The sequence below is a fragment of the Aulonocara sp. 'chitande type north' Nkhata Bay genome, linkage group LG11 (assembly GCF_057382095.1).
Source record: "Aulonocara sp. 'chitande type north' Nkhata Bay isolate Kocher_YH1m ecotype deep benthic linkage group LG11, A_spYH_male_GT1.1, whole genome shotgun sequence".
Lineage (NCBI taxonomy): Eukaryota > Metazoa > Chordata > Actinopteri > Cichliformes > Cichlidae > Aulonocara > Aulonocara sp. 'chitande type north' Nkhata Bay.
The window spans coordinates 9,682,097-9,697,138 of NC_141354.1; the positions used below are offsets into that span (position 1 = coordinate 9,682,097).

At 40.3% G+C, this 15,042-nt stretch overlaps 1 pseudogene; it reads left to right on the top strand.

Moving 5' to 3' along the window:
• Window positions 1-221: 221 nt before the first annotated feature.
• Window positions 222-14,330, top strand: LOC147318495 (uncharacterized; annotated as a pseudogene).
• The last annotated feature ends 712 nt before the right edge of the window (window positions 14,331-15,042 follow it).

Here is a 15,042-nt window from a genome sequence, read left to right on the forward strand (position 1 = left end):
TTACTGATTATAGTTTACAACATCATAACATTATTTTGAAAGGGGAAGTAGAAATCAGAGCCTCACAGCATAAAGTTGGATATGGTTTTCATGCCGTGAAACATGTATATATACGCTTTTCTATGCATCGGGGCACTCAAAGCATTTTATACAATTTGCCTCATTCACCCATTCTTACAAGGTCATTTTATATATTTCAGGAGTCCGATACCATGTACAAAATGTCTGGATTTGGACATGTTATCCTGTGCTACTATATTCTAGGTATGGCAATTTCTAAGAACAGATTAATGGAACACTTTTTAATCACAGTATAGCATTGTTGGGGGAAAACTCTGTAAAAGACCCAGGAGAAATAAAGACACAATGAGACAAGATCACTTTTTATGCTTTAACGTGCACACGGGTAAGCTGTTCAGAACAACTCACAACGTGTACAGAGGCTGGGCACTTTTTATAGGAAAGACAGTGAGAACAGGATAAGAAAATACAAAACAGATAAAATAAACAACTCCATATGTGGCGCTAGTCTCGTCAGCAGAGAGCTGGGAGAAAGCTGTGAGAGATAAAACAATCTAAAACAATATGTCCCAAAACAGTATGTCTTTGCTGAGAAAGTCTAAAAAGATAATTCTAAACTAATCTAACCATAGACAAAAGGGCATCTTTGTACATTTAAAAGAAGGTAAAGAAACATAGAATCATTTTTCCTGTAACATTCCCTCCTGTTTTAACTTATTTTAAATGTATACAACAATTGTCTGTGAAGGTTATTTATTAAGTATCTTAAGCAATTTTTTAATTTTCAAAATGTCAGCATAGCAGAAATGGAAATCATTTGGTCTAAAGAATAAAACAAAATAAAATAATAAAAAGAACAAAGAAAATCATAGTAAATGAAAATCATAGTAAATGAAATAACAAGTGGAATAAACAAGAAAAAATAATAAAACTAAACTACAAAAAATAAAGGATAAAAACCTTATATTTAAAACGAAAACTACAAAAAATAAAAGGATGAAAACCTTATGTTTAAAAGGATGAAAACCTTATATTTAAAATGAAAACTACAACAAATAAAAGGATGAAAACCTTATATGTAAAATGAAAACTTCAAAAAATAAAAGGATGAAAACCTTATATTTAAAATGAAAACTACAACAAATAAAAGGATGAAAACCTTATGTTTAAAATGATGAAAACCTTATATTTAAAATGAAAACTTCAAAAAATAAAAGGATGAAAACCTTATATTTAAAATGATGAAAACCTTATATTTAAAATGAAAACTTCAAAAAATAAAAGGATGAAAACCTTATATTGTACCTGCATAAACTACTAATGTGTTAATCAGTGCATGATCACTTGACAAGTCATTTTTAATCACCACGTCATTCATTAGCAGTTATTACAAGTTCTCCTCTAACAGAATTGCAACGGGATGCTGTTCTTCTTGAGGCACGGCAACATAAGCAGTCATTGTAGTTGTTATCATCTTTGAAATCATTACTCTTAGACATGGCGGTGTAGCTGCTCCAGATGTGTGGTCAGTGACATATTTCTGCAGAATGGTCAAATTCTGCAAAGCTTCATAAATGTCTCCGCTTACAAACTCCTCCTTGTGATGCTGTTAGCAGGTCTAGAGTCAGTCTGTTCTGCAGCACCATCGTTCTGATGGCCTTCTGTTCTCCTGCTAAAGCCGGTCCCAGGGTCTTTGTCAAAGTTGATGCGTCGTAGCAGAGCATATCGGTTGATCTCCACATGATCCCGCACCTCGGCAGCTCCAATGCCGGGGATCAAGCTCTGTAAGAATTTCACTCCTCCTCAGATGCGAAACTCTGGTTCCTTTACTGCTTGGTGCCGTCCGTGCACATCCTGTCTGGTACTGAGTCTTTGTTTGTAGTGGCATCCGGTAGATAGGTGAGTAGGCAGCTCCCCCACTGCCCGCGATCCATTGTTCATCACACATACTGGCAGTTGCGCTGCGTTCAGTTTGTTTAGTAGAATTACATCAGGCAGTGGGTCTGAGACTTGGGGCCAGGTCAGTAGGTAGGTCTGTCCGGAACAGTTCACATTTGTGGGTGATGATGACCTCCAGGTTGCTTTTGCTGGGATGCTGTAGTTGGCCTTGGACCAAAGAGTACCGTAGCCTGGATGTGTTGCCAGGCCCAACAGACACCAACTGCGATCTTCAGGTATGCTGTACGGCCACAGGCCAGACGTCTGCGAGGATAGGGGCATATGGGTACATGCATAGCAGTCAGTTTTATTATTCCAGTGAGCTGTAGTGTTCATAAACTGCCACCAAAAGTTAGTGGCGTAGCCATGGGGAAACTTGGTGTACTGTCCTTTGTCATACAGTGTCTGCCTTTTCTTCATATTGCGTGACTTGTTGTCCCTCACGGAAGCAAAGATGAGGAGCCCGGCCATGGTCAGGGCCGCTGCAGTTGATAAGAGCCACCACCTCATGACGACGGGACACACCCTCCTGTCGCGAGTAGACCCCCCGGCCAGGAAAGCTGACCCCTCCACCGGGCGAGATCACAACAAGTGGGCAAGCCTGCTGTCAGCTGTGTTTAGATGGCTTCACTTACTCGCCTGCAGTGACTCTGATGGATCCAGGATGGTCGTTCCGCAATTTTGCAAGCGGTCGGTGTAGTGAGGAGGACTTGGTATGGCCCCTCCCACCTGGGTGTGCTCCAGTTTTTCCTTTGGAGCACCTTGATCAGAACCCAGTCACCGGGCTTTAGTCTGCAAGACACTGGAGAAACATCATCAGGTTGTTGATTATGTACAATGATCTCTTTGTTTTCCAATAGCTTAGACATCCATTCTGCTAATGTGTTTTCTCTGATTGCTTTGTCTATTGGTTGACTGGTGATCGGCAGTGGGAACGGCCTGCCATGAATGATTTCAAATGGAGTTAGTTTATGGGAGCCTTGCGTTAAGCGCATCCACATTTTCACTAAACCCAAACATTCAGGCCACGGCCTTCCTGTTTCTGCCATGCATTTCCTGAGCCTTTGTTTTATAGTGCCGTTAGTTCTCTCTACAAGGCCTGCGCTCTGAGGGTGATAAGCACAGTGGTGTTTTATGCTGAAACCGAGTGCTTCAGAGACCTTAGTGATGACATCATTTACAAAATGAGTGCCGTTGTCTGATCGTATCAAAGCTGGGGTGCCATATGTGGGTATGAAGTGATTGCACAGGCACTTTGCTACTGAAATTGCATCTGCCTTTTTCACTGGATAGATTTCCGGCCATTTTGAGAACACGTCTATAACCACTAGGGCGTATTTTGACCCTTGACATTCGCTTAGTTCAATAAAATCCATATGAATTGTGTGAAAAGGATAAGGTGGAGTGGGAAAACGGCCTCTTTTTGGTCGCAGATTTCCCTGAGCATTATATTTTTGACACGTCATGCACGTTCTGACAAATTGTTTTGCTGAAGTTTCAAAATTTACAGTGTAGAAATGAGAGTTGACAATACAGGTCATTCCCCCCGATGACAAATGCGTATAGCCATGAGTCACTAATGCCGCCATCTTGTGGAGAGATTTTGGCAGCACTGGCTTGCCATAACACATCATTAAGTCGTTTGTCAGAACTGCACCGTGTTTTAGCCATTTTGCCTGCTCTGCTGTGCTTGCTGCTTTATGTTCATTTTTCAACACATCCAGTGGAATCTGATGTGTGTTTACTGCCATCAATGTGATGTTTGTCTTTTGTGCCGCCTGTTTTGCTGCTCTGTCAGCAAAGTTATTGCCTGTAGCAATGAAAGAGGCGTTGTAAGAGGTTGGCATGCTGAACTGGTTTTCCGGTTGGTGTAATCATTCCTCTGGTTTTCCAGATTTTTTGCAAAATGATGCACAGCAGAGAAAACATACTGGCTGTCTATATAAATGGTTATTTGTTTATCTTTGTGTATTTCACATGCGCAAATCACAGCTGACAGCTCAGCGCTCTGTGCAGAATATGAAGAAGAAAGTGGTTTTGCTTCTATTATTTTACTATCTGTGGTTACTGCGTAACCTACACAATTTAGGCCTGTGCTGTAAGGTCAAATGCTGTTCTCCTAGCTTCCACACTTGCTGATCATAAGGTGGATCTGGGCCTGGAGTTTGTTTAAATCTCAGAATGTTGTGATACTCGGTCGGTTTCTGGAAAGTGGATGTGGCGGGTGTCATTTAGCATGCACTCAGGTGTAATACCAGAAAAGAATGGCATGACTGCTATCTTAAGTTTTGTCAGAGCGTCTCTACCTAGCAAATTTACTGGACACGACGGGTCATATATGCATTTAATAAAGCACCTGCGGCCACTTGCTGTATGTACTAGTTCTAAAGGGGCAGTTAATTGTTGTACAGTTGTGTGGCCTGAAGCTGACTTTACAACTAATTTGTCCTTTGAAAACTGTAAGTTTAAGTGGCTGCCTCAAAACTGTTTTGCATTATTTCTCTGTGGCTTACTCCTACAATCTCGTGTGAAGTGACCTTCCTCTCCACGGTTGTAGCAGGCGTTGTCTCCATGTTATCTGCTGTTTCTGCGTGGCTGTCTGCAGCCTTGGTGTTTGTGACTTTGCTCGCCTCTCTGTTCCTGATAGCCACCTGCGAATTAGTGTTTTAGTCTGTTGTCAACACGTCAGCCTTATTTCTAAGTTACAGAATGCTTCTTCTCCTTTTTTTTTTTTTTTTTTGGTTTGGGAGAATAGATGCAACTCTACATTTTCACTTAAGGCATTTTTAGATAATTTCTAGTTCTTCAAACAATTCATGGATCTCACACATTTCAAACTTTCAAGTTAGGGTTGTTTCCCATTTATACAAATATATATATATTTAACTTTGCATTGCTCACAGCTCATAGCTCACAGCTCTAAACCTAGGCATTTTTCAATCATATGCCTAATCACTATGTGTCACTGTGATTCTCAAGTATTGTCACAAGTTCGTTTAAATTCGTTTCCAAAACCAACAAAATAATCAAACAAAAACAAAAAACATAAACGTGTCAGGACACAAAAGAAAAAAGAAAAATGCTGCCACCCGAACAAGGCAGAAGTCTGCATATGTTGGCTTGTAATAGCATGCAGCTTGTAACATGGTAGACTAATGTGCCTGTGTTAATTCAGCTCCATATTATTGTGTGAAGTTGCACTGGGTTGGGAGTGGTTTTGTGTGTGTCACATTTTTGGTGAGCCAATGGCTGGAATGGGGTTGGACTAATTAGAGGCAGGTGTACTTGATTGCACTGATACACTGGTCTACTTATAGCCCACACTACAAACACTGCTGTGTTGTTTTGTCTCTCTGTGCAGGTATGTAATGTGATGAAATCAGATATGTTTGGGATGGATGGGTTTTGCCCTATGAATTTTATATTAAGTGTGTCGTTTTGTCTCTCTGTGCAGGCCAGGGCCTATTATATGCCACAGCCTAAAGGCAGCAGGGTTGCAGAGGCTTGAGTGACCACTGACTATATGCTTGCAGGGTGGTGGGTCTCCAAGGACAACTTCTAACCCTGTTAAAGGTAACATGTGGAGTGCAACTTGGCTGTGTGGCATAGCTGGCTCTGGCCTTGGGACTGTGTGTTTTTATACAATTCTTAAGTGGGACACTGGACTGTTTTATCTTTTATCTCTTGATATATTTTTTGTCAATAAATTATCTTTTAGAATTTTATTGACTGACATCTTTTTGCCCATGACTGAAACGGTTGGTCAGACCTAGAGTCTTTCTTTGGGTGTGTTACAGCAGCTTCTGCTCTAAAAGAAACAAATAAATAAAAAGAAAAGAAAATGTGTAACATGCTCATCAGCTTAGCAGTGTCTACATATTTAATTCAGCTTCTCAATCCTGTAGTTGTAGCTGTTGTCTACAGGGTTTTGCTTATTGGTTGTTATTATAGGTGTGCTCTATATCTCAGCAATGTGTCATTCTAGGATGATAGGTTTCAAGCTGGTCAAGTGCCTCTATGCACTTCATTAGTTTAGTTATTCTCTGTATTGTCTTCATCTCACATGTCGTTACACTGAGTTTCAGCAAACCTTAAGCTTGATGCAGACTACTGCTTAACAATTATCCACCTTACATCATAACCGATTAAGGTGCCTCTTCATATTAATATTATGTCATTGTTAATATTATCCTCTTTGTCTTATATAACAGCAATAGCATATTATAATATTCTATTAGTGTGTACCATTATACTACTCCTGAGCCAATTTGTTAGTTAGGATCATCTTATTCAGCAAACAGATAATTTAGAATTCATCCAATCTGCGGTCACATTTGTTCTCTCTGTTGCATGGCGGACCAGGCAGTTCTATTATAATATATTATTTATATTTTATTTTGTATCCATCAAGGGCTTCAGATGACCTGCAGAATCATCCTTTTCCCAGGGTGGAGACAGTTACCTTTTCACACACTGTCCTTGGCTGAACAATGACACAGCCTTAATATACCTTATTTATTTTATTAAAATATTTTCGTGTGAATTATTTGCTTTATATTCATTTTATACATGCTGGGCATGGTCATCATGCCAACTGTGTTTCATTGTTAATATCACTTTACAGGTTGTTATCCTTGCTATTATTAATTTCAAATACTCTAAAGATAATTTCTACTGTAACTTTCCCTTTGTTCATCTTTATTTCGTACTTTTTATATTTATATCTACTCAGTGGGGTCTGTTTTCAACCCTTTTAAACTACTACAAAACTACTGTGATCTCTAGTTTTCACTTAATAAGGGATTATTATGTTCTTCCTGATATGGGTGTTGCTGCAGATGCGGCTGCAGGAGTGAGTGATGGTTTACTAAAAGGATTGTGGGGACTGCACAGTGTCTCGTCTTCTGGTTTTACTAAACTGGCAGTTGAGTTCTGTTCTTCTGACTGTTTATATTTTGTTTTCTTAAATCTCTCAGTTTACAGACACTGTTTTTGTCCGGCGTCTGGACTTTTCTTTTCTCACCACTGCTCGTCAGCAGGAGTGAGTTTTAATTTCACTTGCTTGATTACCCATCTTATTTATGTATTTGCTTATTTTTGTTTAAGTAATATATACACAATACAGCTGCTATCACCTTCGCTGGTATTAGAGACGAGAGTGGTTGCTCACACGCCCTTCTACTTTCGGACTATTTCCAAAAGCGGTGTGAACTTTACGAGACGGAACTCGACCGTTCTCTCAACTCACCAGCACGTCAGTGAATAGCAGTAAAAGAAAAACACAGTAGGAGCAGCTCAGTCTCTTATTGGACCGTGAAAATTCAGCTTGCTCCATTAATTAAAACAATACACACATTCACATTCACAGCTTCGACGCGCGCGCGACCAGAACCCTTATGATAAGGGGAGCTCCCAGAGCTACTTACTCCCTAGACCCAGTCTAGACCCAGCTGGGGGAGCTACCCAGAGCTCCAAAGCTACCAGTCGACGAGCTCCCAGAGCTACCAGTCGACGAGCTACGCTACCAGTCGACGAGCTCCCAGAGCTACCAGTCGACGAGCTCCCAGAGCTACCAGTCGACGAGCTACGCTACCAGTCGACGAGCTCCCAGAGCTACCAGTCGACGAGCTACTTCCGCTATTTTAAATTCCCTGAATTCAAAATGCGCTTTTACGCAAGATTGTGTCAGTGTGTCTGTATCTACCTGGTCAGTGTCGCCGGGTCTGGTCCACCTCGATCGGGTCCCACCACCGTGGGTCGCTTTCTAAGACGTTGGCCAAGACCCGAATTTAAACGCTCTTGGACTTTTATCACACACCTGGTGTGTGAGCTGTCGACAGACGAACAACGTGGACTGGTCACGGAGATGGGACACGATGGAGGCGCTCCGGCTGTCGAAGGACCAAGAAATGTTGGGGGAAAACTCTGTAAAAGACCCAGGAGAAATAAAGACACAATGAGACAAGATCACTTTTTATGCTTTAACGTGCACACGGGTAAGCTGTTCAGAACAACTCACAACGTGTACAGAGGCTGGGCACTTTTTATAGGAAAGACAGTGAGAACAGGATAAGAAAAATACAAAACAGATAAAATAAACAACTCCATATGTGGCGCTAGTCTCGTCAGCAGAGAGCTGGGAGAAAGCTGTGAGAGATAAAACAATCTAAAACAATATGTCCCAAAACAGTATGTCTTTGCTGAGAAAGTCTAAAAAGATAATTCTAAACTAATCTAACCATAGACAAAAGGGCATCTTTGTACATTTAAAAGAAGGTAAAGAAACATAGAATCATTTTTCCTGTAACAAGCATCAAATCTATCTATCTGTCTGTCTGTCTGTAAATATTTTGATTTTATCTTGTATATTGGAAATAGTTTGCATTTAAAATTATAATTTATTTTAAAATTATTATAAATTATTTTAAAATGATAATTTATTTTCATTTTTCTCACAACCCTCTTGCAGGATATATTTGGTGCAGCTCCAGTGCTTGGCAGGTAACAATGCCGAGTAAAATCAAAGGATTGTTGGGTTCCTGTCTTGTTATCCCTTGCAGTTATGATTACGATCAGTATCCACCGAAAAGACCAGATCGTGTAGTGTGGTATCAGGATGTGAGCAGAGGATATCCAATAGTATATGACAACTGGAACAGGAATGATGTGTTGGACATATTTAAAGGAAGAACACGTGTATATACTTCTTCACACCATCGGACATGTAGTCTGTTGATTGACCCAGTGACCTTGGCTGATCACAGTCAGAAGCTTTATCCCTGGGTGGATCCTGAAAATGTTGGATGGAGAACCTACCCTTTCTAAGACACAACTGTAACAGTTGAAGTAGTGGGTAGGTAAATAATTTAAGATTTCACTATAAATTGATCACTATGTTGTTATATGATTATGTAAATCTTCACATTTTATGATTTAAGGCACAGCAGATCCACCGGTTATCGAGATCTTTGGGAACACAGTGGTTGGGCAGTCTGTAACAGTGCAATGCAGTGTTTACCACACTTGTCCCACTTATCCCCCAAGTCTGAGGCTCAACATCCCCCTGCGAAACGAACGTCTAACTCATAGCCGTCTATCTGATGGAAGATCCAAAACTATGGTGACAACCACTCTGTTCATAGAGAAAGAATATCAAACTGTGGAGTGCTATGTGGAACACCGTGGTGGTCGCTCTGCATCAGCATCCAGAACCTTAACCTCACAATGTATGTAGTGAAAGTAAATTGCATTTTATCCTACGCCATCTTTGATATTTAACCATTTTTAATTGTATCCCAGGCTCATGTTAGCTACCACTCACCGCTTGTCTGTAATGTGAAAATCCTGGCATTGTCAGTAGTAGCAAATAAGCCTGTGTATGCAATGTGCCTGTCACACACGCAGAAAGGACTAGCGCAGACTGAAATCACAAGAGTTGGTTGTTTATTTCTTCCACAGTCACCAAGTGCAATATCTACAAGTGCGGGGAACGGGTCCAGGGGTTCCAAGGGTCATGAGGGCAGTTTTAGGAAAACACTCCAACACAAATACTCCTCCTCTCAGCTCGCACCAGGCCGACTCACCCACTCACGACTAACCAGGGGTAGGAAGTCCTCAGGCAGGCAGGTAGAATCTAACACAGAGACAAGTGAGTGACATGAGACTAGTTCGCGAAAATTACTCGAAGAGGCTAATGGTAAATGGCCTGTATTTGTATAGTGCTTTTCTAGTCCCTAAGGACCCCAAAGCGCTTTACACAACCTGTCATCCACCCATTCACGCACACATTCACACACTGGTGATGGCGAGCTACATTGTAGCCACAGCCACCCTGGGGCGCACTGACAGAGGCGAGGCTGCCGAACACTGGCACCACCGGGCCCTCTGACCACCACCAGTAGGCAACGGGTGAAGTGTCTTGCCCAAGGACACAACGACCGAGACTGTCCGAGCCGGGGCTCGAACCAGCAACCTTCCGATTACAAGGCGAACTCCCAACTCTTGAGCCACGATCGCTAGAGAATCGGCGGTACACTAACAAGAGTTACACAATAATCCAGCGACGAGGCACCTCCAGCCAGCTCCTTGAGTGAGCGCTGATCACAGGAGATTGTTTGCAGGTGTGGGAGCCAGGGACGGGAGCCCACAGAGAAATCCGCCCCGGTGGTGCGCTGAGTGCGAGAGGGAAGAGAGAAGGGACAATAGACGCAAAAACACTTGTAGCCAGACTGGGCTAGCCGGGGAGGCACAGGGCCATGACACTGCCATTCAACACATAAGTTATTAAAGAGTTTCCTCAGTGTGGTGGAAACCAAAACAGAAGTAAAATGACATGGAACATTTAGGGATACAAATACAAATAATGGAGGTTAATATTGTTATCTGACTTTGGGATGTGTGCACTCAAGTTGTAGTAATAAGATCACAAATGTTTTTCTGTCATCATTCTTCAAATTTGAAAATAGATGTTTTGTTTCAAGTTCATTTAATTTTAAATAGAGTGTGAGCCCTTTTTTAGTGTCAGGCATAAAAGGCTGAGGGTATTGTTGTTGCTCCACAATTGTGGGCACTCAAGTTTGAGAATGCAATAAGTCAAGACTGAAGTCATCTGGTTCAAGTTCACAGGTCAACTTTTGGAAAATCACCTGGGGTTTTCAAATTTATACCATACCTGCAACATCTAGGAGGCCGGGGGGTAGCACTGGTGGATGCCAATATTTATTTATTTTTTGTTAAGATCCAAAGTGCTTCAAAAGTATTTTCTCTTTTGCAGGAAACATACTCAATCAGGGTTGGTCCTTCACTGCTCCAAGCACCATAACTGGGTTGAAGGGATCGTGTCTCATCATTCCATGCAAATTCTCCTACAAAAACTCACAGCCTAATGACCTTCAAGTGATGTGGTACTTGTACCAAGGCAATGGATTTCCAGCTGTATTTAAGCAAGGAGGGAATGTTATTAGTAAGTTTGATGGTCGAACTAGTTTAATTGGATCAGTGGTGGAGCAGAACTGTAGTCTTAAGATTGAAAGGTTGGAGATGTCACACAACCGTGACCGACTTTATCCATGGATAGATAAGAACGCAATTACTTCCTACCACACCAAAGGTCACTCATTTTATGATGGATCTACTGAACTTATTGTTTCAGGTAAGCATTCATTAATTTCTTCAATTCAACTTTAATTCCATTGATATACATCCAAGTTACTAGAGAAAGTAACCGTTACCATGACAAACTGAGTCCTCTCTGATTTAAAAAAAAAAAATGTATAATGCCACAATCATAAGGCCTTGTGGCAAAAGCTTCTGTGGTTTGAAAAGAATCTTCATTTTATATTTTCATTATTTATCATTATTTTAGTTTTGCGCATGTATAACTTGAAATGATTTGCCTCTGCATCTAAGTTGTACTAAGAACAAGTTGTACTAAGAGAGTTTTTTCCAGCACAGTGTTGTCTAAACCCAATAAATGTATTTCAATAACACTTAAAACAACAAAACATTAAGAGAGGCACAAAAAATAATTTGGAGAATTATTTACTTTCAGCTATCTGTATTTTTTTCTTTCCTATCTCTTTTAACTAAGTTTGTTTTATTACAGTTAATAACTTCTGCAAAGTTGCTGTGTTGCTGTAGCTCTCAATTTTTGCTTTGAATTAACAGAACATGCACCAGAACCACAGTTGAGCATTATTGGTATCCTCAGAGTGGGAGAGCAGGGCACTGTGTCCTGCAGTGTGCAGCATACATGTTTCTCTGCTCCCCCAACCTTAACCCTAGAGGGTTTACCTGGAACAAACCAGAACATGGACACTCTGGTATCTGAAGGGATTTGGGAAAGGAAAATAGTTCAAACTTGGACAGTAGAAGAAGAGCACCAGAGTGTAAGTTGTGCTGTTAACTACCTGTTGGGTCTGTGTTTCCACAAACCCCGCTAATTCTAGAGACTTATTCATCATGAAGAAAACAAGACAGTCGATCGATCGATTACTTGCGCAAGGGAGGCCTCTCATCTGTGTCCAGCACGACAATGACCCCCGATGATGGCCTCCTCTCGCTGCCTTTTATTAACAAACTTCAAACAATAGTTTACAAAACACCTCCCCTTGCAACCCCCTTTGGTTACAAAGACAAGGCACTGTATGTAAATGTATATGTGTGAACTTCTGTAAGAATGTGTGTGTGTGTGTGTGTGTGTTAGACCTCCTGCTGACCAAAGGGTCGTAAACGCAGGAAGCCTACATCAAAAGAAGCAGATCTTCCAGATAGGATGTATCTGCAATAAAACATTACAGCCCCCCACCAGAACCTCGAGAATCTGGGGGGAAGGACAGTGGAGTTTCATCAGTTAAAACACTGTACAAATGGTAAACATAAAAATGACAAACATCTAACAGTTCAACTCTAACACTACCCTGCGGGTCAGAGTGCCAAAAAGTCGATTCCACTGAATGCTGAATGTGAGTACCATGTGATATATTCAATGTGCAATATATTTCATGTACTGAACTTAATGTGAAATGAAAACTCTTTATATCTCAGGCTCCATTTTGCCATTGAATATTAGCTCTACATCAGATCAAACACAAGAAGTGAACATCAGCATGAGGGCAAAGAGTAAGTATAAATAGTAATTATCTTTATTTAACCGCTCACTTTAAGGGCCGAACCAAAATGTTAGGAAATCTAAATGAGGGAAACTGCTCACTGGAGATTGATGACATCAAGCCCTTTGACAACGGACCCTTCTGTATCTATGCAGAGAAAGGACATGAGACAGGGAGTCCCACTGTAGATCACTGAAATGTGACAAACACATTGCTTTCTAAGTATCAAGTATAATCTTCTTTGTGTTTGTCATGCTCAGCTTCTCCAGAAAAACCAGTGATGACCCCCGTTCCAAAAGAAGTTGATGCTGGTTCAACTATAACTGTTTCGTGTTCTGTTACACACACATGTTCATCACATCCTCCGGTGTTCTCATGGAGTGTCTCTCACCTCACCATTGAGGTCTCAGAGATCATGATGTCACGAGGCACCTGGCAGACAACTTCCACAATCACTTTTATTGTTACTGAAGGAGATGGAGTCAGAAACCTCACCTGTAACGCTATCTTTTGGCGTAACAGGGAACAAGCCCACACAGTCAGCTTAAATGTGAAGGGTTAGCAGACACACTTTATCTCTACTCTATATGTTATCGAAGTATTTCATCTGTTGAATTGTGTTTATTAACCTCAAATGTATCTACATCACCAGGATCACTGATGTACAAGTTAAATGTTCTGCTCCAATGGCCTTTCCAGTCTCATTTGTGGCTCTCATCATAATCACCTTAGCTGCAGTGTTTGCAGTGTTCATCTGGAGGAAAAGGTTGAGGAAATATTACATAAATTTATGCCATATCATATTTCTGATAGTGATTATAACTGTCTGTGTAATGATGTTACCATCTGTTGACTCTGAAGCTGAAAATGTTTTTTTTCTCCTCCAACCAAATATAGGAAACACACAAATGAATCACTGAAACCACCACCTCGACCAGAAAAAAGGTACGTCCTTTGAAAAAAAAAAAAAAAAAGGAAAAAATAATGACATAATTTAGTCATGAGCACTTGATACTGAGCAAAGACCTCTCATCACAACTGAATACAGGATTTGGCAGAAAAGTGTCTACACTTTAAAGGTGTTCTGAAATTATTCAAAAGAATCTAAAAGCATCCAGAGCCTGCTTCAACAGCATATCCATATTAATTAAATATAAATAAGTTTTATCAGTCATATCATATCTGACACAGAAGAATGGAGCTATGATGGCCGAAATGAGCTCCATGAGCAACATGATAAAAAAAGTTGATGGTTGCAATGGTTGTTTTATACACCTGATGTCTATAAATTTGATGTTTGAGCTAATATTTGTAAAAGCATGGCAGAAAAATTGTGTTTCTGATTTCTTGATAATTCTTGTTATTTCTTTCTTTTTTTTAATGTCTCCACCAAAACAACCCTGTAAATATTTCTCCCTGTAATTTCACAGAAGATCACTTTGGGATAGATTATCCAGGTAACCATTTTGAAGGATTCCTTCTTGACTGTTCTCTTCATGGTATCATGTCATATGAAATAAATTGACTCATGTGATTTATTGAGCATAGACGGTGCCTTGCATTAAAAAAAAATCAGACTCTTAATTATCTCACAAAACATTTAGGAGATACCCAGATGACAGAGACAGACCATCAAGGCCAGAAAAAAGGTATATCACCAGTGTTTGTTTTGCAAACTGAACAAACACAGTAGAAACAAACCAACAAACAATGCTTTGCTGTCAAAATAGGAGGTCCATTTGGAGACAATATTCCCGTTAAAGAAAACAAAGTAAGCCTTAATTTCTAAACCTGATATAAATCTTTAATTGGAAATATCCTGTTGATTGTACTCTTAATAGAAAAGAAGAGGATCACATGGCATGGCAACATGAGAGGAAGCCCAGGTACTGTTGGATTTAGATTGTACAATTTTTTACTCTTAAAGTTGTTTCTCCTTCTTTTTCTTAAGTAAAACTGCAGAAATGTCCTAAAGACCTATATGGCCTCTAACCACCTGCATTGAAATTCAGATAAAACTGAGGCTATTGAACACGGCCCTAAAAATCATAGAAATATTGTATCTAATCAGATGCTTAATCTGGATGGCATTACGTTGACGTTCAGTAACACTGTGAGGAACCTTGGAGTTGTTTTTGAAGCAGATATTTCCTTCAATGTAGAAATTTTAAAAAATTTGTAGGACAGCTTTATTGTATTTATCTAATATCTCTTAAATTAGAAACACTCTGTCTCAGATAATGAAAAACTAGTTCATGCATATTTTACTGTTAGACTGAAGTACTGTAATTCATTGCAAACAGGCTCCCTCAAAAGCCTCCCTGTTAATTCCAGAATTAAACTTAAACTCCTTTGTATGCCATACACGGTCTTGAAGAATTAGGCCCCATCTTATCTGAAAAACCTCATAGTACCGTATAACCCCAATAGAGCACTTTGCTTTTAGACTGCGGGCATACTTGTGAGAGCCAGA